The sequence below is a fragment of the Galeopterus variegatus genome, unplaced genomic scaffold, assembly GCF_000696425.1.
Source record: "Galeopterus variegatus unplaced genomic scaffold, G_variegatus-3.0.2 Scaffold663, whole genome shotgun sequence".
Classification (NCBI taxonomy): domain Eukaryota; kingdom Metazoa; phylum Chordata; class Mammalia; order Dermoptera; family Cynocephalidae; genus Galeopterus; species Galeopterus variegatus.
In genome coordinates, this window is record NW_007726774.1 from 42192 (window position 1) to 66174 (window position 23983).

The following is a 23983-nucleotide window of genomic DNA, read 5'->3' on the forward strand; positions in this document are numbered from 1 at the left end:
CAGTGTTGCCCCCGTACCGGACCAGGGACCGGCAACGGGATTGCAAACCTCGGTGTTGCTCCCACGCCTCGCTCAGCCAGTGAGCGGGAGCCGGTCTGTATGTGGGATCCGAACCCTCGGGCGGCAGTGCTGCCGCGCCTCCTAAGCGGCGCACTATCCAGTGCGCCACTGGGCCGGCCCCCTAATTTATGATTTCTTTGTTTGAAAAGTCTTTATAGAGATATAATAATTAAATAACTAAACATTTTACTAAATAATACAGAGAAATAAAATGTGAAGAGTATCTTCTATTTTTGCCATCTGAAATACTTTGTGGAAGATTGGAATTTTCTGTTCCTTGACTATTTAGTATGACCTGCTATTAAAATAATCTGGACCTGATATTGTCTTGATGATACAATGCAATGAATGTAACTATCTTGATATTTTTAAACTACTACTTCAGTGTATTTAATACTATAGGACTATTTAAGTTTTCTACTTCTTCTTGAATCAGTTTTCCTTATAGTTTTTATCTTGTTTTTCAAGTTTATTATCATAAACTTGTTCAAAATATTCTTTATAAGGACATCACTACCTCCCCAGGAACCCAAGCTAGAAACCTGATAGTTCTTGCAACCTCCATTCACACCCCCTCTTCTTTTCCTATATTTCTCATTTCTGTATTTTATTTTTGTTCTTCCTATGGCATTGCTTTGGTGGTTCTCATTGTCTCAGCCTTAGATTAATATAAATCTAATTGTTCTCTCTACTTTTCATCTTGTTTTTTCTAAGTCTGTTATTCACAAAGCTATGAAAGTAAATTAACCAAAAATCAATTACTCTTTTGACTTCCACTTACCTAAAAGATAAAGTGAACTACCTGAAAATCAAATCTGACCATATTGTTCCTTTGGCTACCATTTACTTATAAGATAAAGCCTAGGCTTTTATCTGGTGATGGCCAGTTTCTCCAGCCTTCTCTCCCACTTCTTCTAGCCTTGTATTTATTGTAACAGCAACATTAGATTTTACTGTTGCCTGGCACATCCCAGTTTTTTCATTTCTACACTTTTGTTCATATTAATCATTCTACCTATAATCTCCTCTCTCCCCCTTATATTTGATTATCTCCTATATATCTTTTAAGATTCAGCTTAAGAGGTATTCTGACACCACTACTACCACCTCTCTTCAACTCTGCACTCCAACTCTTATCCAATACATATTATTACTTCATGTTTCCAGTAATACCTGTGTGTATCGGTATCATTGCATTTAGCATACAATATAACAATTACTTTTTGAGTCTGCCTTTCCCGTATTAGACTGTTGATTTCTCATTTAGCAGAGACTGTGCCTTTTTCATCTTCGTATCTCTAGCACCTAGTCCAATGCACGTGATAGTATAGTAGGTGCTCAGTAAATGTTTGTAAAAGGAAGGAAAACTAAAGGATGGAAGAGGAGGGGATGAAGGCCTCTCCTAGCACTTCTGATACCTTTTTTGGCAGTGTTTGGAGTAACCAGTGGGTACAAGATGGGACTTTACTAGATTTTGAATAAACAGTAGAGATTAGTATTCTCCATTGATTAATTTTATTCTCTTAAGTTCTCTTTATAGATTAATTTGGGCAAAATGATGTTTAATTAATAATTAAATAATAATAATTAATAATTCATAATAATTCCTAGCCAAGCTTCTTTATTTGTTCTTCTTTTGATACTATTAGAGTATCTGTAACTGCATATTATCTATATTGCCACATATAAAAATAGTTGTAGAGGCCGGCCTGGTGGCGCACTGCTACAGTGCGCCGCTTGGGAGCGTGGCGGCGCTCCCACCGAGGGTTCGGATCCCACATACATACCGGCCGCTCACTGGCTGAGCGAGGTGCAGGAGCAACACCGAGGGTTGCGATCCCGTTGCCGGTCCCGGTCCAGTACGGGCGCGACACTGAGGGTTGCGATCCGTAGCTGGTCACGAAAAAAGACAAAAAGGAGAAAAAAAAAATAGTTGTAGAAATATGTTCATTTAAGCCAGAGGGATGGTACTGACAGATCAGACAAAATCCATTCAAAGAAAAGCTTAACCAAATCAGTGAATGTTCAGAGTAAATATGTATATGTTATGAAAATTAAAAACGGGATGTTGCTTTGACTAATAGCAGGCAGTGGTCCTCTATTATGTTTTTCTGATAAATTTCCAAAATTGCTCCTTGTAAAAATGTATGCCTCAGTAGGTAATAGATCTATTTTGAAAAATGATGAGATTCCATTCTTCAACAGGTATAAATACTGAAATAGATTTACTTGCAAAATTATGAGAGAAGAAAGAGGATAATATCTGGCCTTAAAATTGCTTGGACTACAATATACTTAACAAAATATATATGAACAGTTCATCTTGAAAAATTATTTGTTTCCTTTGGTTTTTGCTTCTTTAATGTAATTTGAGTTGGAAAAATATTGTACATAAGTAATAACAGTCAAAAATATTGTTATTCCCTTAGAAATCTCAAGGCTAGCCTACCTTAACTGTTAAATATGCTTATTTAAGTATTTTCCCCTCTGACTATAGAAACATCTTTTCCAAATTATATATTGCTTATATGTTCTTAAACAAAAACTTCCAAGATGGTCTGTTATTAGTGCTGCATATTTAATTCTGTCCCATCAGCAAAAAGCACAAAAGTTATTAAATGTATTCATTTTTGTGTCAACTTAAAATTCCTTTATATGTCAGTTCAATGTGGTTATTTTCGATTCATAACATTTTGCAATTATAGCTGTCAGAATTTTAGCCATCCATGTATGTACCTGACTCTTACAGAATGCCAAAATATATACAATCCAGTTTATGACAATGAGAATACTAGAAATGCAGACTGTGCCTGGATTTTTAAGTATTCTAAATGTAAAAAGTTCCTCTTTAGAGTTCTGAAAGGTTTTAAACAACTGTAGCTCTTGATCCTTTGTGGTCTGGATTCACCCAAATGTGATTTAATTTCTACCACACAAAGCATTCTCTATCACCATCATAGCTTTTCTCTCCTCAAAGTCACAGTCCTTCCCAAATCTGTAGTGAAATATCACTGGCACAATTGTTAGGTTATTTACAGGATAATTTTATATTTGTGAATTTTTTGTTTTATCAGTATAATTTCATTAATATAATGGTTGTATATTTGTACCTAGTTAGACAACATTAACCACATATAATCTATCAAATATTACATAGCTTCAAGCGAAAGTCTTGATAATCCCCATCTTTTTGAGATATAAATCACTTTCCTGTCCTATTCCCTTTTCATATTAAATTTTAATAATGGTCTTTTGGTATGGTCCTTTTGGTATACAGCAAAGTAATAAATTGAAGCATGAGTTAATTTTGTTTATGCCTTCTGTTTATCTGGAAATCACAACTCCCTCCAGAATGGCATAATTCTTGAATTCTCTTTTTAATCAAATCTCAGGATTTTTTTCTTTAGGTTCTGATTTCATTGCAAAATTTGATCTTATATCCTAAAGCTTTATATCACTTAACATCTACAAAGATTAAATATCTATGGCCATGTCCATTGTTCAGTAATTATGTTTTCCTAATGTTTTATATTAGTAACTAAAAAAGCAAAATCAGAAGCTCCTAATCAAAGTCCGTTGTTCCTTTAGTAATATATATTCCAGCAGAATGTTATGTGTTCTTTGATCCAAATTGTCACATTAAAAAAGTTACCTCTCTCTGTGATAAACTGAACATTAGATAGTTTGACTTATTTTTTACAGGTTTTTCCCCACCAGTTTTCAGAAATGTGCAGGTTTATCTTCACCACTAAGTTTTTCCAGTTATTGTGCTAGGGAGTCCACATTCTTCCCACTTCTTTTTAACTTAGCGCAAAGTTTCTGGTAGCCATAGGGTTGTATTTATATTGTATGGCAAGTCCTTTTGTTAAAGTAGTCTGGACACTTTGCTCATTAAAATAATCAAGAACAACAAACAGAGCGTTTTTCCTGCATAATTAACCTGACTAATATAACAATTATTTGTTGAGCACAAACTGTTGTTCAGGTACCATTATTTAATGCTTATAATAATCTTGTAAGAAGATAGTTGTAAAGACTTCAAATTAAACAGGACACCAAAAGATAGAAAGATATTCCTTGTTCATGGATTAGAAGAATTAATGTGGGCCAGCCCGGTGGCGCACAGGAGAAGTGCGCCGCTTGGGAGCGCAGTGGTGCCCCCGCCGAGGGTTCGGATCCCATGTGGAGACCGGTTCCCGCTCAGTGGCTGAGCGTGGTGCGGGCGCAACACCAAGGGTTGCGATCCCGTTACCGGTCAGTAAAAAAGACAAAAAAAAGGGAAAAAAAAAAAAAAAAGAAGAATTAATGTTGTGAAAATGTCTGTACTACCCAAAGCAATCTACACATTCAGTGTAATCCCCATCAAAATACCAATGACATTCTTCACAGAAATAGAAAAAACAATCATAAAATTCATATGGAGCAACAAAAGATCCCAAATAGCCAAAGCAATTCTGAACAACGACAAAAAAAAAACTGGAGGTATTACACTACGTGACTTCAAACTGTACCACAAAGCTATAGTAACCAAAACAGCATCATGGTACTGGCATAAAAACAGACACATGGACCAATGGGACAGAATACAGAACCCAGAAATTAACCCAGATACTTACAGCCAACTGATCTTCGACAAAGATACCAAGAACATACACTGGGGAAAGGGCAGCCTCTTCAGTAAATGATTCTGAGAAAACCAGACATCCACATATAGAAGAATGAAACTAGACTCACCTCTTGCCATATACCAAAATCAACTCAAAAGGACTAAAGACTTAAGTATAAGACCTGAAACTTTAAAACTCCTAGAAAAAAACATAGGGGAAACACTTCAGGATGTAGGACTGGGCAAAGACTTCATGAATGAGACACCAAATGCACAAGAAACAAAAGAAAAAATGAACAAATGGGATTATATCAAACTAAAAAGCTTCTGCACAGCAAAAAGAACAATGAATAGAGTGAAAAGGCAGCCTACAGAATGGGAGAAAACATTTGCAAACTACACATCTGACAATGGTTTAATATCCAGAATATACAAGGAACTCAAAAAGAACAATGAATAGAGTGAAAAGGCAGCCTACAGAATGGGAGAAAACATTTGCAAACTATACATCTGACAATGGTTTAATATCCAGAATATACAAGGAACTCGAACAACTTCACAGTAAAAAATCCAAACAAACAAATAATCCAATTTAAAAATGGGCCAAGGAGCTGAATAGACATTTTTCAAAGGATGACATATAAATGGCCAACAGGTACACGGAAAAAATGCTCAACATCACTAATCATCAGGGAAATGCAGATCAAAACCACATTATATTATTATATCATCTCACCCCAGTTCTGTTACCAGTGGCCAGGCTCATCTTGCCCTCTCACACTAAACAAATGACTGGAAAGTCCTTGGAGCAAGGATTGGAAGGTTTATTCAGATAACTGGCATCTGGGGAATGACCAGGCTAAAGTCATCCTGCCTTCTGATAACTGTTTTGGGGTTCATAAAGGGGAAGAGGCAGGAAGATGACATAAGGGTTTTGACTGCAGGGAAAGGGCGAGGCTAGTCGTGGGATTAGCATATGGTCTGAGTCAGACATCAGGGTCCCATGATGGACTGGGTGGAGTCTTCAGTTAGTGGGCTGGTCAGCTTTAAGCCCTTGAAGTCATTTCAGGGTTAGAGTCTTTATCTCCTAGGGAGAGCTCAAAGACAATAACCTTAGTCAAGCATCACCAGAACCTGAAAATACCTGACTCATACCTCTAGTTAATGTGGATGCAATTTTTCTTTAAGCAAGAAGGTGAGTTAATAATCAGGTAGGGAGTTTTGCGTTTCTTTTGGATTTCCTCTGTTTGCTGTTAATTAGGGAGGTAAGAAAAACAAAACTTAGTCTCAGTCCTTAATTGTAGGTGTACAACATCTAAAGTAAATCAACATAAGAGAGTGTAATGGGAGACAAACAGAAATAAACTTTTGAGAAGGATACTTTTGGGGCATGATTTAATCTCTGGGCAGTTCCAGCCATATGGTCAGTTTCTCATTTCCTCTGTTAACCTCAAGGAATTAATAATTATCAGTACCCAACTTAATGGCTAACTGAAAATTTCTGCTTGTTCCTAGTTACCCCAAAGAGGGCCATTCTCTGGCTAAGGTCCCTTTCAGTTAGACTGGCTATTATCAAGAGTAACAAATGCTGAGAATAACAAATGCTGACAAGGGTGTGGAAGAAAGAGAACTCTTATACACTGTTGGTGGGACTGTAAATTAGTACATCCATTATGGAAAACAGTATGGAGGTTTCTCAAACAACAAATAGAACTACTGTATGATCCGGCAATCCCTCTTCTGGGCTATATACCCAAAGGGATGGAAATCATCATGTCAAAGGAATACCTGCACTCCTGTGTTCATCTCAGCTGTATTTGCAATAGCCAAGATATGGAACCAACCTAAATGTCCATTGATAGATGACTGGATAAAGAAAATGTGGTATATACACTCAATGGAATACTACTCAGCCATAAAAATGAATGAAGTTCTGCCATTTGCAGCAACATGGATGAGCTTGGAGGAAATTGTGTTAAGTGAAATAAGCCAGGCACAGAACGAGAAATACCACATGCCCTCACTCATATTTAGGAGCTGAGAGAGAGAAGGAGAAAGACAGACAGACAGACCACAATAAAACATTGAACTTTCAGGAGAGAACAGACCTGTAATTACTAGAAGTGGGAAATGGGGAGGGGAAGGGGGGGCTAGGCAGTAATAGGGTAAGGGACACAAAGAATAGTTATAATTTGTAATGACAAACATGCTAATAATATTGATTTGATCATCACATACTGTATACAAATATTGATAGTAAACTCTGTACTCCATAAATATGTATAACCAAAAATAAATTTTAAAAAAGATTTCACAGGATCACATATCTGACAAGATGCATAGTACTCCACAGAAAATGCTTATAAAAAGCTTTCAGTAAACATACAATGGAGCAGAAGAAAGAGAATGCGAGCAAGCATAGAGGACCTGAGACACTTCCAGGCACAGCTCTCCATGGTCCTTTCTTAATCACACAGGGTGATGTCCTCTGTTACACAAGGAATCTTGGTTTCAGGAGAGCTCCCAAAAAGTTTTCAGTGAGGACTTCGATGCCCCTTTGGTCATGTAGCCAGGCCAGGTTGTCTAACTAAATACTGCAGGTGTAAGTTGTCAATACACAACTAGTCCTGAGTACTCTCCAGAGAGTTTCAAACTTTACACAGCAAATTATGAATTATTAATTATCTAAGTTACCTTTTTCTTGGCCAAGGGTCAGTACTAGACTTCCAGCTAATAATCTTTCTTGGACTCAGAAAACAGAATCAAAAATAATTGGTCACAGGTCACAGAGATAGTAAGAGTCAAAGCTTAAATGTAAGTTCAGATCTGTACGATTTCAAAACCTATGGTTCTAATTATTATTATACATTTTATACTTCTAAAATAACTCTGTCGCAGGACAGATGACCTAAGACTAATATCTGGCATTAAAAATTTAGTCATTAGCAACAAAAGTAGAGTAGTGAATCAAGATAAAAATATTATCAGTTTTTAAGTATGATAGAAAATAAACCAATTTTAAAATATGCAAAAGATTTTAAAAGACATTTCACCAAACAAGATATGTGAATGGCTATTAAGCCGATGAAAAAAATGCTTGATACCGTTGGTCATTAGGACAGTGCAAATTAAAACCACAATGAGATACTCCTACACATCCACTAGAATGACTTTTTTTTAAAAAAGCACCAAGTGTTGGCAAAGATATGGAAAAACTAGAACCTTCATACATTACCCATGGAAATGTCAAATGGTACAGCCACTTTAGGAAACTGTTTGGCTGTTTCTTAAAAAGTTAAACATAAACTTACTATATGACCCAGTAATTTTGCTCTTAGGAATTCACCCAAGAGAAATAAAAACATATGTCCACAGAAAGCAGCATTATTCATAATAGTCAAAAACTGAAAACAATCCAAATATCCATCAACTGGTAAATGGATGTACAAAATGTGGTATGTCCATTCAGTAGAATACTTTTCAGCAAGAAAAATGAATATACTATTCATAAATACTGCAGCATGGATTGACCTCAAAAACACCATGATAAGTGAAGGAAGCCAGACATGAAATGTACATAATATATGGTTCTGTTTATATGAAATTTCAGAACAGGCAAATTTATAGAGACAAAAAACAAATCAGTAGTTGTCTAAGACTGGGATAAGAGCAGAGATTAACTGCAGACAGGCACAAAGGAACTTTTGGGGGTTATGGAACTGTTCTAAAATAGAATTGTAGTGATAATTGCATTGATTTATAAATACACTAAACATCATTCAATTGTACATGTACAATGGGTACATTTTAGAGTATGTAAACTGTACCTAAAAACTGTCTCAAAATAGATGGAGTTAATTTTATTCAGAATAAGCCTGCAGTGTCTGCTTCCTCACACTGTCTCTTCCTAGAAGCCTATATGGTCATAGAAACAGACATGTCCTATGAGCAGCTCTTTACACTGAGACAGCTTTTTTCCCTACATCAAGGAAAGAAAATGGAGACAGTCTCAGAAAAATCTCTTCAGTTACTTGAGGCTCAATATTTTCTCATTATTCTTCATTCTACTTGGGAATGATTAGGTCTAGAGAAAACAGATAGATATAGAGATAGATTTGGCCTAGTGGAAAACAAATAGGTATATTTTTCAGTGCAGGGGGATCATGTCTTCCTCTCCAACTCCATTCGTAGAATCTTTGCACATATGGATGCTTAATTTATGTAGGCCAACTTATCTGGCATGTAGACTACGTGATCTTTGCACTTTTGAAACTTTTAGTAACCAAATGAATCAAAGTATCGTTGTAATCTCTGATGCTTCAGTCACTATGATGATCTTAAAATATATGATAAGGTCTTACCATAGAAATATGGTTGAATAAAATGGGATTTGTGATTCTTCATTTTTCTTTGTATGGCCTCTTTTGCCACAGAATTGTCCTCTTTCTGGGGTTAAGAATTTAGGACATGTCTGGTTCACCACTGTGTTCTGACACATACTGCTTGTACAATAAAAATTTATTGGATAGGAAGGTAAACGGAATTAACCAAAAGTCACCCAAATCTGTGACAAGCATCAATGAAGCAAAAATGCACAAAATTCCTAAGTGGGAATGCTTACCAAGAGAATTTTCCTTCTGGTATTTTGGGTGACTTGTCTGTTTTCACTCTTTCTATATCCCAGTGATTCTGGACCATTGGGCATCCAGTAAAACTGGTTTATTTATTTTTCAACAAATATTTATTGAGCATATCTTACGTGCCAGGGATTGTTTTAGATACATTTTATCTAGTGCAAAAGGGCCAGGAATACTCCGTGGCTTCATTTTTGAAATATAGGGAAGTTCCATAATGACAGATATGTTTGGTTTATACAAACAATACAAAAGGATTATGAGATGATATCAGTGCTCTCATCACAGTAGGGAAACCAGATGTCCTCCTTCTCTTTGCTTTTAAGTACTATGACTGAAAAACCTTTCTTATTACAAATTTTAACATGTAAATCATAAAATAGGGTCCATATGCCACTGAATAATTTTATCTTTGCACCTCAGTGACTCAAAGCTTCTCAAAGCTGTCCACCACCTATCAGGATGACTTTTACAATTTTTGTTGATAAATCCTGTGTTTTCAAAAAATTTGTCAGCAGCGCTCTATTCATTATTCAGTAGTTCATTTCTCATTTTTAATTTTTCACCCATATATATTTCTTCCAAAGTTCTATTCAAAATGAAATAACTAATGTTGTTATCATTGATCTAATTCCAGCTAAATTTACAGAATCTTGATGTTTAATGAGTCATCAGTAAATGTATAATTATTTATGAGTTGTGTGAAATGTTAAAAATAGTGAAATCCAGGCCGGCCTGGTGGCGCACTGGAGAGTGCGCTGCTTTGGAGCGCGGTGGTACTCCCGCTGAGGGTTTGGATCCCATGTGGAGACCGGTTCCCGCTCACTGGCTGAGCGAGGTGCGGGCGCAACACCGAGGGTTGCAATCCCGTTGCCGGTCCCCAGTACGGGCGCGACACCGAGGGTTGCGATCCCGTTACCGGTCAGTAAAAAAGACAAAAAGGAAAAAAAAAATAGTGAAATCCAGGCCGGCCTGGTGGCGCACTGGAGAGTGCGCTGCTTTGGAGCGCGGTGGTACTCCCGCTGAGGGTTTGGATCCCATGTGGAGACCGGTTCCCGCTCACTGGCTGAGCGAGGTGCGGGCGCAACACCGAGGGTTGCAATCCCGTTGCCGGTCCCCAGTACGGGCGCGACACCGAGGGTTGCGATCCCGTTACCGGTCAGTAAAAAAGACAAAAAGGAAAAAAAAAATAGTGAAATCCATTGCTACCTCCTCAGGCCTTTAAAAGTATAATGTTCCAGTGTTTGGAGCCTACTGGATGTGTTCATGGTTTATCTGGAGAAAGGGGGCATGTTTCTTGTATATATACCAGGGTAAGACCTCACAGAGACAAGTAAATTTAAATTTTAGCCAACTCTGACTTGAAACCTAATGATAAAAACCTTTGCTAGAACACAACCACCACCACCAACAACAAAAAACCACAATAGACAAGGGGTTAAATAACAGACATTTCACATGTAAACAAGTCCTCTGGGAAGGAGGAGTTTTCATTCTCTGGCTTTCAGTATACTGACCCTAGTAACTGTAAATTCCAAGCTTCTAGCTAAGAATTAGAAAGTCAGCTGATCACTATATCCTTACACCAAATGAAATTATATTTTAGTCAGATTTTATTGAAAGAAAAATGTTTAAATATATTTTAATGAGACAGTTTCCAGAAATTAGGATAAGTGCACATCTGTTAAAAAAGGAAAACCACACAAACACATGCACACATAATATATATACCTATGTACTACTATCACAGAACACATTTAGAAATTATAATTATAAACAAAACATATCTGTCATTATAGAACTTGTTCATATTTCAAAAATGAAGCCACAGAGTATTCCTGGCCTTTTTTCACTAGATAGAAGTGTATCTAAAAATAGTCCCTTGCACGTAGGATATGCTCAATAAATATTTGCTGAAAAATAAATAAATCAGTTTTACTGGATGCTCAATGTTCCAGAAATGCTATGGAATCCCTAAAAATCTCATTGGGGATGGTGTAACATTGTTTGGTGGCAGAAAGTTTAGGAACCAGGGGGCTATTTATGACAGTAAGACTGAATATATGAAATGAATTTTTAGTTGAGTTGTTTTGGCCACATGCTTGAAATAATATATTAACTTAATATGACTTGAACATTTGAATTAGCATTAAGAATATCTAGTCCATGATTTCCAACATTTTCACCAACAGGACTGCCTTAGCACATATTCCTTAGAAAACAGAGCTTGAGACAAAAGTTTATATGCTAACACTTTATTAAAGAGTACAAACCAAGGAAGCAAGAGTGAAGAAAAGGAGGAGTGAGGCAGAAAAGAGGGAGAGCAAAAGAGGGAGCAAAAGAGAAAAGAGAGAGAGAGAAAGGAGGGAAGGCATTACAGAGCTGTCAGGTGATTACATGGGCCTGCTGAAATTCTTTAGAGAGACCATGTGTCTTTGAACTGTGGAAGACAGAATAAGAAGGGGATTTATCTGCTAGCTCCATTCTCACATTGGTCAGAGTTAGTTATGGTGGGCTTCATCTCCTCCATTCTTCCTGTTGCACAAACTCAGTAGCCCTGCTGCATCTCATGTTTCAGTGGCAGCAGAGAGACTATGCAGCATGCACATGAGGTAAGGCATTGGTTGATTTGTGCCTGTGATCAACACAAAAGACTAGGAGTAGCCACCATAGCCAATCCCTCAGTCTGGAGCCAGGGGCATTAATAACACAGATACAACTCCAACCCATGGGAATAGTTCAAACCATTGTTAGGTTCACTTTGAACAGATGACAGGAAGGTAAGTAAGTATATCTAGGGTGCTGCCTTTGTCTGTTCAGACTGCTGTAACAAAATACTTTAGATTGGGTAATTTATAAACAACATAAACTTATTGCTCACAGTTCTGAAGGCTGGGAAGTCCAAAATAAAGGTATCAGCAGAGTCAGTGTCAGATGAGGGCCTCTCTTCATGGATGATGCCTTCTAATGTGTCCATGGTGGAAGGGGGGAACAAGCTTCCTTGGGTCTTTTAGGGCATTAAAGCCATTCACAAGGATTTGACCTAATCACCTCCCAAAGGCTCCACCTCTTAATACTGTCACATTGGGATTAAGTTTCAACACATGGATTTTGGGGGGACACATTTAGACCATAGCAGGTGCCAAATCCAGAGCAGTCCAACCCTTGTACCACACTGATCCAGTAGTACCCTCTTTCAACATCTGGTCTCACTTGGAATATAATGCTATGATGCTGTCAGTTTTTTCCTGACAGGAGAATTCTAAATCCAATCCTTCCAGGAGGTGATCAGTTACCATCTCCCAAAAAGACTTAAAAAGGGTTAATAAACCAAGATTAAGTTTCTGCTGCTCCACCTAGTCCTGGATCCTGTAATGCATGCTCATCAACTCTTTTCTTTACTCATTTCACAACAAAGAATATCAAAGTAGGTTTCAAAACAAAGTATGATCTATAAAGGAAGGTTATTTCATAATGATAAATGGATCAGTTCATCAAGAGAAAATAACAAACCTACATGTTTATGCACCTAATAACAGAGCTTCAAAATGGGAAAAAATCATAAACATGAGAGATACGAGTTCATTTCTCAGTAGTTGATAGAAGTAGAGAGCCAATTAGCATATAAAGAATTGAAACAATTCCATCAGCCTACATGACCTAATTGCCCTCTATAGGACAGTGTGATAATAAGGAATATACATTTGGTCTTTGTCCTTGGCTCCTGACACAGAACTCCTAAATCCTTTGGAATTTTCGGAGTGATAGGAGCATCTTGGCAGGCCCCTAGATAGTTTCAAGATGGGGGCTGGTCACCAGAAAGACCAAGGCCTGATCACATGGTTGAACTATTAGCCCCACCCCCAGACTTCTGGGGAGGGGAAAGAAGCTAGAGATTGAGTTAATCACCAGTGACCAATTATTTTATCAATCATTCCTAAGTAATGAAACTTCCATTAAAAAAAATACTCTAAATGACAGGGTTCGGAGAGCTTCTGCGTTGGTGAACACATTGAGGTGCTACAAGGTGTCATACCAGGAAAGGGCATGGAGGCTCCACTCTCCTCTTTCCGTACCTTGCTCTCTGCACCTCTTCCATTTGGCTCTTCTTCAGTTGTATCCTTTATAATAAAATAGAAATAGTAAAGCACTTTCCTGTGCCATGAACCATTCTAGAAAATTATCAAACTTAAGGAGGGGGTTATAGGAACCCCAGGTTATAGCCACTTGGTCAGAATTACAGATGACAGCCTAAGACTTGTGACTGGCATCTGAAGTGAGGCATCTTGTGCAACTGAGCCATTAACCTGTGGAGTCTGTGCTAACTCCAGGTAGTTAGTGTCAGAATTAATTTGAATTGTAGGATACCCATTTGATGTCTGGAGAATTGGTTGTTAATTGGTTGTTGTGTGGCAGAAAAAAAACAACACACATGTCGTCAAAAACATTGTGCATAAAATCAGTTTAACAGTCTACCCAATAGCAGAATACAGATTCTTTTCATGTGCATGTAGAAGATTCACCAAGATAGACCGTATTCTGGTCCATATAACAAGTCTCCATAAATTTAAATACTCAAACCAAGCAAACTATGTTCTCTGACCACAAAGTGAATAAACTGGAAATCAATAATAGAAAAATATCAGGAAATTTCACAAATATTTGGAAATTAAATGACACATTTCTAAATAATGCTTTAGTCAAAAAAAAATCATAGTGGAAATTAAACAGTATTTGAATTAAATAATAGTGAAAGCAAAACATCAAAATTTGTGGAATGTAGCTAAAGAAGAGCTTAGAAGGAAGTTAATAGCATTTAGTGTTTATTTTAGAAAAGGAAGTTTTTAAGTCAGTGAACTAAATTTTCACTTAAAGAAACTAGAAAAACAAGAAATTCCCCTCAAAGTAAATAGAAGGTAGAAAATAATAAAGAGCAGAAATCAGTGAAATAGGAAAACAATAGAAAAAATGAAAATAAAAGCAGGTTCTTCGGGAAAAATCAGTAAAATTGATAAACCTGTAGCCATACTGATCAGGGGGGAAAGAGCAGAAATCAGTGAAATAGGAAAACAATAGAAAAAATGAAAATAAAAGCAGGTTCTTTGGGAAAAATCAGTAAAATTGATAAACCTGTAGCCATACTGATCAGGGGGAAAAAAAAAGAGAGAAGATACAAATTACCAACATCAGGAACAAGATAGAAACATTCCTTCAGGCCGCACATACATTAAGAGGATAGTGAAGGAATGTCATCAACAATTTTACATTAGTAACTGTGACAATTTAGATAAGTGGACAGATTTCTTGAAATAAACTACTAAAGCTTACTTGAGAAGAAATAAATAACCTTTTTTTGCTTTATAGATATTAAATATAAATTGAATTTGTTGTTTAAAACTTTCCCAGAAGGAAAAACAGGTAAATTCTACCAGACATTTCAGGAAGAAGTAACACCACTTCTGCTCAAACTCTTCCAGGAAGTTAAGTGGAAGGAAAAGCATGAGGCCAATGTCACCCTAAGACCAAACCAAACAAGGTATTACATGAAAGGAGAGTACAGACCCATGACACTCATTAACATGGACACAGAAGTCCCTAACAAAATGCTAACAGATTGAATCTAGCAATATATAAAAATGACGACAGCTCATGACTAAGTGAGTTTTATCCCAGGAGTAAGGTTGGTTCTACATTTATAAAACAATGTAATTTATCATAGTAACAGACTAAAAAGAAAATAGGTGTCCCAAAAAAGCATTTGATAAAAAAAACACTGATTAAACTAGGAATAGAAGGGAATTTCTTTCACTTGATAAAGGGCAACTATGAAAAACCTACATCTAATTCATACGTAATGGTAAAAACATGGAAGCTTTCCCCTGAAGATCAGGAACAAGACAAGGATTTCTATCCCCCACAACTTTTATTCATTATTAGGTAGGCAGTCTCAGCCAGTGAAATGAGACAAGTAAAGCAAATAAAGTTATCCAGATTGGAAAGGAATAAGTACAACTATTCTTATTCCTAGAAAATATGATTTTTCTATGTAGAAATTTTAAGGAGTCTGTCAAAAAACCCACAAGTATTAGAACTAGTAAGTTTAGCACAGTCTCAGGGTACAAGATCAATAGGCAAAACGTTTAATTGTGTTTCAATGTACCAGCAACAACAACAAAAAAGGAAATAAAAGTAAAGGTGCCATTTGCAATACCACTAAAATGTGAAATAATTAGGGATAAATTTAACAAACAAAATGACCTGTACAATGAAAACTGCAAAACATGCTGTTTTAGTCTGTTTCTGTTGCTTATAACAAAACACTTGAAACTGGGTGATTTATAAAGAAAATGAAATTTATTGCTTACAGTTTCTGAGGCTGGGAAGTCCAAAGTATGGGGAATACAGCTGATGAAGATCTTGGTGGTGATGACATTGACAGCGGAGTTTCACACTGTGAGAATGGTGGAGCAGAGAGATGAAACTCCTCATTCACACTCTTTTTAAAGCCCTCAGAACCATGCCCATTCACTATGGCAGGGTCCTACAATCTAATCACCTCTTCAAGGCTCCACCTTTCAATTACCGTAATAGGATTTCCCACCCTCTTAACAGTCACAGTGGGGACCAGGTTTCTAACACGTAAAACTTAGGGGACACAATTCACGCTTCCGTGATTTTGGGGGAACATAATTTTTCTCAGCATGTGTAGTGGATTGAATTAGCAAAGATATATGGGAAAATATACCATGTTCAAGGATCACAATACTCCATATTGTTAAGATGACAATTCTTTCTAAATTAAATTATTCTAGGGGTTGGTAAACCATGGCATGCAGGCCAAATCTGGCCAACCACCTGTTTGTTTATCTCCTGTAAGCTAAGAATGTTTTTTACATTTTTTAATGGTTAAATTTTAAATAATTAATACCACCTATGTAGCAGTATGGATGTTGTTTCTTGGACCACAAGACCAAAAATATTTACTCTCTGGTCCCCTAAGAAAAGATTTTTCAGCTCTTCATCTATACATTCAGTGCAATCCCAAACAAAATCCAGTGTGCTTTGTAGTAGAAATTGACAGCCTAATGTTATCATTTATATGGAATTAGAGTAGTCAAAACATTTTGGAAAAGAACAACAAAGTTGGAGGATTTATAGTACCTGTTTTAAAGGCTTACTATAAAACTACAGTACTGAAGACACTGTTATTGTTATAAAAGTAGGCAATCGAACAGAACAGAGTCCAAAAATGGACCCACACATATATGGTCAGTTCATTTTGACAAAGGCATCAGGGCATTTCAATGAGAAAAGCATATTCTTTCCAACAAATATTGTGGAGTGTTTGTATATGCATATGCAAAAGAAAGACTACCACACCCCCTATATAAAAATTAATTCAGTATGGATCATAGACCTAAACCTATGAACTAAAACTATAAAACTTCAAGAAGAAATTATAGTTTTAACATAAGCCTAAGTGTCCTTGGGTCAGGAAATATTTTTAAAATTGAACACAAAAATCATCAACCCTGAAAGAAAAAATAATTGACAAGTTTAACTGAAAATTTAAAATGTTGGCTCTTCTAAAGTCATCAAGAAAATAGAAGGGGAAATCACAGATGAGAAGAAAATATTTTCAAAACACTTATAAAGGAGTTCTATTTAGAATCTATAAAGAATCCTTACAGCTTAATACAAGGCCGTACAACTTGATTTTTAATAAAATGAGCAAAAAATTTGAACAGATGCTTCGCAAATGAAGGCATATGAATGGCATATAAGAATGTGAAGAGATAGATGTTCAATGTCAATAGCCATTAGGAAAATGCAAATGAAAACCACAACGGGATATTATCACACACCTAATAAAATGTCTAAAACTCAATACCAAGGTTTGGCAAAGGTGTGAGAGCAACTGGAATTCTCGTACACTGCTGGTGTGAATGTAAAATGGTACAGCCACTTTGAAAAACAGTTTGGCAGTTTATTGTAAAATTAAACAGAAACCTACCATTTTACCCAGCCATGCCATTCCTAGGTGTCTGCAGAAGAGAAATAAAATCATTATATTTCTGCAGCGACAAGTACTTGAATATTCAGAGCAGCTTTGTTCATAATAGCTGATGTCTTAGCCCTTTTGGGCCGCTGTAACAAAATACCATAAGCTGGGTAGTTTATAATCGACAGAAATCTGTTTCTCACAGTACTGGATGCTGGGAAGTCCTACATCAAAGCAGATTCAGTGTCTGGTGAGGGCTAACTTACCATTTCATAGTGCCTTCCTGTTGTGTCTTCACATGATGGAGGGGCAAGGGAGCTTTTTCAGGCCACTTTTATAAGGGCACTAATCCAATCCATGGCCAGATTACCTCCCTCCTGATGCTGTCACCTTGGGGGTTAGAATTTCAATGTATAAATTTTAGGGGAACACAATCATGCTATGGTCTGAAGACCATAGCAGCTGAAAACTTGAAGCAATCCAAATATTTATCAGCTAGCAAACTAAACGGATTGTGATTTTTCCATTTATTTAAAAAAGGGATTAACTGCTGATATGTATAACATTGTGTAAATGTCAAAAGCATTTTGCTAAGTGAAAGAAACTGGAAACAAAAGACTATGTTCTGTACGATTCCATTTGTGTGAAATTCTAGAAAAGGCAAAAGTATAGTGATAAATCAGTGATTGCCAATATTTGGAAGCAATGAGGGTGGAGGATTGACTTCAAAGGGTCAAGAGGGAATTTGGGGGGATGACGAAAAGCTGGTGGTGATACAGCTGGATACCTATGCCAACACTGCTTTTTGTAGTTAAAGTTGGTGAATTTTATTGTATATACATTATACCGTAATAAAGCTGATTAAAAACACATATACGTGCCACATGACATAGCAATTCCACTTCTAGGTATATGCCCCAAAGAAGCGAAAAAGTTGGTGAATTTTATTGTATATACATTATACCGTAATAAAGCTGATTAAAAACACATATACATGCCACATGACATAGCAATTCCACTTCTAGGTATATGCCCCAAAGAAGCGAAAGCAGGTACTCAAGTTCTTGTTTGTGAATGTTCACAGAAGCATTATTCACAATAGTCAAAAGGTAGAAACAACCCAAGTGCCCATCCACAGATGAATTGTGGCATATACATATACTGGCATATTTTTCAGCCATAAAAAAGAATGAAGTGTTCATCATACATGCTACAACATTGATGAACCTCAAAAACATTATGCTAAATGAAAGAAGCCAGACACAAAAGGTCACATATTATATATGCCATTTGTAGGAAATATTGAGAATAAGTAAATCCGTGGAGACAGAATGTATATTGGTGGTTGACTGGAAAGAGTGGGGATGGACAGTAACTGTTTAATGGGTATGGCATTTTATTTTGGAACTAGATAGAGATGATAGTTGTACAACATTGTGAACGTACTAGATTCCATTGAATTTGTCCACTTTAAAATGGGTAATTTTATGTTGTGTGAATTTCACATCAGTTAATCACACACATACATAGTTACCCTGACAAATAGTCACAATTTTGGGCGGGTAGGAATCAGAAGAATATTTTACTGCAGTGGCATTGCGGAGCCCTTCTTCAAAGAGCACCAACTTCCCTTTCATTCAGTGAGCTCTGGTCTATGATCTAATTTAGATCAGAAAACAAAGGGATTGCAGTTTACTACTGTGGCTGACATTAGCATTTTCTTTTTTTTTATATATAAACAAGCAACATCCTAGTTCAGTGTTACCACTAGAAACATTGTCATGTGTTAACCATCACCTCTAATACATTTTAGTCAAAGCACCCTGGTTGCCCTTCCAGCACTGCTGCTGTTTACAATAACATATCTGCTTTGCATCTGAGAATTACAAGCTGCCAACTAGCCACTGCATCCTCACTGATATTAGGGAGCCCAGTTCCATAGCAACATCTCCCTGTCAACTGCCTTTGGAAAGGTTTCTTAAAGATGCCAGTTCTCACCACCACCACCAGCAGTACATTTCTTATTGCCTTAGAGAAAGGGGTGTCCTATGAGCCTCCGAGGGAATGTAGAGAGCTTGTGGTGTCATTGGTCTTTACGTGGTATTCCATTGTAATCCCCACTCAGTAAGCCTTCTGACTCATTTCTTAGTACTGTGCCAAAGAAGTTCTGGCTGATCTCTGCAGCTGATTTATTGTAGGCTGTCATCGTATCCAGGCTTCAAGGAACCATCCCAGTAAACATCTTTCTTTCCTGTATCTCTCTTTCTCTTTTATTCCGCTTAATGGGGACATGGTCACGTTTTTTCCACCTTACTGTCCTCTCCTCCTCCCCCATCACAAACTCATTGAAAGAATTGTCCTCATCTTTTCATGACTTCATCTTCCTCTTATCTTGCAACCATTGGCATTCCAGTTTTTGCCTCTACTACTCTACTCAGTGTATTTTTGACCAGAACACCTCCATATGGATAAAGCCGGTAACCATTTAGTTCTTATTATATTTGACCTCTCTTAAAGTATGGGACATTGTTTCCTTTTTGAGGCAGTCTCTTCCCTGATTTCCCTTTCCTCTCCTGGTTTTTCCCCTCTCTCTGGTTGTTCCTTCTCAAATTTCTTTGCAGGCTGTTCTTGCTCTGCCTAACGATGTTTCAACAGGTTTCATTTGTAGGCTTTCCTCTCCTCTCACTCTGCAATCTTCATGAGAGACTATAATCAGCTCCTAAAGCTATATATGCTCACAACTTCACAATCTGACTCTGGTTCTATTCTTCTGAATTTCAGTTTAATAAGCTAGCTGCCTACGCAGTATCTTTATTTGAATGTCCCATAGACACTTCAAATTCTACATGTTATGTAGAACTAAAATTATCTTTCTCGAATCCTGGTTCTCTTCCTGTGTTCCCTAAGTGGATAGTACCACCATCCAGCCATCTGCCCTAGCATGAAACCAGAGTATCATTTTTTACTGTATTTTTACCTCATTCTTCACATCTAATCAAATTATCAAGTCCTGTTGACTCTACATCTTAAATACCTCCCAAAGCCATTTATTCTTTTCCATCTCCTTTGACGTTTCCTAGCACAGGTCAATGTTTCTGACTTGGATTGCTCTTGACTCTTTGCCTTCAGTGGGGTAATCCTCTGATTACAGGAGGTCCGTGAATTTAGATGGTAAAAAAAAAAAAAAAAATTACATCTTAATTTTCTTCAACTTGCACTGAAATTTAGAGCTTCTTTCTATTTTAAACATAGGTAACAAACCAAAGTACTAGCAGTACCACTGACTTTGTCACCAATAAAAATCTCAGATATTTCATATTGTGGATATGGCAAAATGTCACAGTGATTACTACCTTGCAGTGATAGTAATTAGACTACCACTAGATCGTGTAGTTAAATATTAATAAGGAAACTGACAAATTACTGTTACCAATTTATTTCTATTTTGATTACTATATTTGAACATAGTTGGTTTCTTCTGTCGTCTTTTTGTATTTTATTTCATGCATTTAAAAATAATATTCTGAAAAGGTCTTCTTAGGCATCACTAGACTGCCATAGGGGTCTATGGCCTTAAAAAAAGGATAAAAATACCTTGCTCTAATTTATTCCACTCACTGTAACTAAAGTAATCGTTTTAAAATGCGAGTTTAATCATGTCTCTCAAAACCCTTTAATCATGTTCCTCAGTTGCCCTTAGGATAAACAGGATAAAATCCAATCCCTTAAATATGGCTTACAAGTTCCAGTCTGATCTGGACTATGTCTCCCCTCCATTGCTCTACCCAGTGGTGTGCTGTGGCCAGCTAGTACCAGTGAGATCCAATTGATAAGCTTTCAGTAATTGTGTGAGCCACTGAGCAAGCATTTATGCAGAGATCAGCAAACACCATAAATCAGAATTTTGGTTTTTTGTGTTTTTCAGAGAGCCCATTGTTAAACTTTTATCAGCACACCACTGACTGTAACCCAGCCCCCAGTTCTTCACTTCTAAACTCACTTAATTCTTTTAAATAGCACCCTTGTGTATGTTTTTCTGTTTGGACAAAACATTCTTTTCCCTTTTTCACTTGACCAACTTAATGTAGGCAATAAGAGTGTTCCCTAACCCTCAAGTCTAGATTTTTCTCTCCTTTCTTGTAACACGGGCCTCTCTCTCTTTTCACTGGGTAAAATAAACTAAGTAAAGATAAAAGGCCAAATGTAGGTGAATGTGAAATTATTTGGAATGATTGGGAGCTGGGTAAGTATGAAAAGGACTTTTATTGAAGTCCTTGACCATTATTAAAATGTGGCCTTCTCAAGAGCTGATAGATAGTTCAGTATCTATTTAATTTTGGGGCTGTATCCTAAATTAGAAAGACTGATTGGTCTACTCCACCTGTTCCCTAATGCAAACACAGAGCCTGTACCATATCCTAAAATACTTAAAGAGTACAGGACTATACTCCTAGCAGTACTATGAGTTTTCATTAGTACTAGGTTTATTCTTCAGAGCTTAGCTTATATATCTCTAAAATATGTCCTTTTGTTATATTTTTTCCCAAAAGTAGGCAGTTTCTTTGCTTTAATTTCCCAGCTAACATACATACTTATATGCTTGGTAGAAATATTTTTAGTGTAAGTGCTAGAAAAAATGCACTGATGAATGAACCTATTTATTTTTCTGCTCTTATATTTTATTATCTATGTTTGCAGTATCCTCCCAAACTGCCAGATCACCTTAATGTTCATTGCTCATAAATTTTCTGTGATTTTTGTAGATGACAGTAGGGCTTTCACCTGTGTACTCACTTATTTTATCACTTTTTATCATGTGAGTATTATAGAGCTGAGTGCTTAAAGTTTTTTAAAAATCTAAATATGAAAAAAAAATTAAAGTACAGTTTCTACTGTCCAGAAATATACAAACTAGTAAAGGTTGCAAGGTACTGCTACAAAAGAATTAAGTAGCAATTTAAAGTAGTAGATGATTAAGACCCCAAATAATCAGTTGCCAGGAGACCACTTGCTAACTAAGTAACAGTGGGCAAGATGCCTAATTTCTCCAAGCATCGGTTTCCGTATCTATGTGATGAGGAAAGGAGTACCAGTCCTTCTTAAAGCATTGTGTTGATGATCTAATGAGATAGTGTGTTTACACAATTTAAAAGTTATAAAGTGATCCATAAATATTAATTTATTATGATTACTAGTATTATTAAAACTTATGATTTAAAGAGAAGGAACATCCTGCTTAATATATATCTGGACTTTTTCTGAGGTGTTATTTCCTTACCAGTTATCAAAAATCACTTTGGCGTTCTGGTTGTTAGGCCTCTGGGGTTACTTTTCAGTTCCTAATTTATTCTTCATGTGCTGCCTTTCGAAAGATTTTCTAGTTTTAGAAACTGATTTCCTTTCTTTTTCGGATTCGCCACCATCTACTTTATCCTTGGTTTTTTGTCATCAAAGACTGGTATTTTCCCTGCTTTCTTATTTGTTAGCTGTCTCCCCAAAATGAGCATAGGTTGTCTACTTCTTAAGGTATTTACAACTAATCACTAAGGTGAAAATAGAGAGTAGTAAATATGGGAACTTAGCTTCTGAAATCTTATAAGGTTTCCAAAGGTATTTTGTGATTTTCTTTTTCAGGTGGGGCCCAAAAGCACATGCTCTTTTCTTTCTTGTAATTCTGGGGGTTTAGTTTATAAAATTTTCCCTTTTCCCACTTCTGTACCTTTTTTTAGTTCACTTAGGTTTCTTCTTCCATACACTTTGTCAGGTTTTCTTTCTTAAAGAAAAATTTAGGTCTTCCTTCGTAATTCTTCTTCTTCCCTTGTTAGTACAAAATCCAGAACTCCATTTACATTTATGAAGAGAGAACCTCACTAAAAAGCATTGTGGAAATTACTTCGTGAGATTAGGTCTCTTCTTTTGGCAATATGTACATTTAAAACATAAGAGGAGAAAATGAACTAACATATAAAAACTCTCCTGGGATGACGTCTTTTATCTTTATTTTATAATTATTGCTAAGATATTTTTATAATCTAGATTTAAACATTTTTAATCCTTTCATTTCTGGGGTTGATGAAAATTTTCCTATTCATGTATAATTAGTGGTCAGATAGTAGATAAAATTCTAGAAATTGTATTATGTTTTATTTAATTAAGGGACTTAAATTAAAGGTTAGAGCTACAGAGAGGAGCTGTACGAGAAGGCCCTGTATTGCTTCCTTATTTGGGCAGATTTTTTCTCCTATATCAGTTTCCACTTAGGGACTGTTTATTTTATTCTAATTCTTTGTTATGTACACAGGGCCAGGAAATAAATGGGGGAAAGAATAGGATAAAAAGAATATAGAGGTCTTTTAGGGACTTCTGGGACTCTGCAACAATCCATGAAAATTAAATAAATTCCATTTTGATGAAACTCTGAAAATTTTAGCACTGATAGGCCTAGCTCTAGGTCCTTTAGCACTGATACATGAATTTGTTTAGTTCGATTAAATAGAGATGTTAAAGTAAATTTATGTGAGAGACGTTTGTATTTTGGTTTCAGTGATTCAAATTTCATGATAGAGGTGAAATGGTTGTCAGTAACTTTTCAAAATATTACTAACATTCTCATTATCTAGTCATGAATTTTGATAGTCATAAACAGATTAATCAATTCATTTTACTCTTTTTTTTTTCCAG

At 36.4% G+C, this 23983-nt stretch overlaps 1 protein-coding gene across 1 annotated transcript in view; it reads left to right on the top strand.

Moving 5' to 3' along the window:
- TANC2 (tetratricopeptide repeat, ankyrin repeat and coiled-coil containing 2) overlaps positions 1 to 23983 on the top strand; it is a 210897-nt gene that overhangs the window by 18383 nt on the left and 168531 nt on the right. The window lies entirely within an intron of this gene.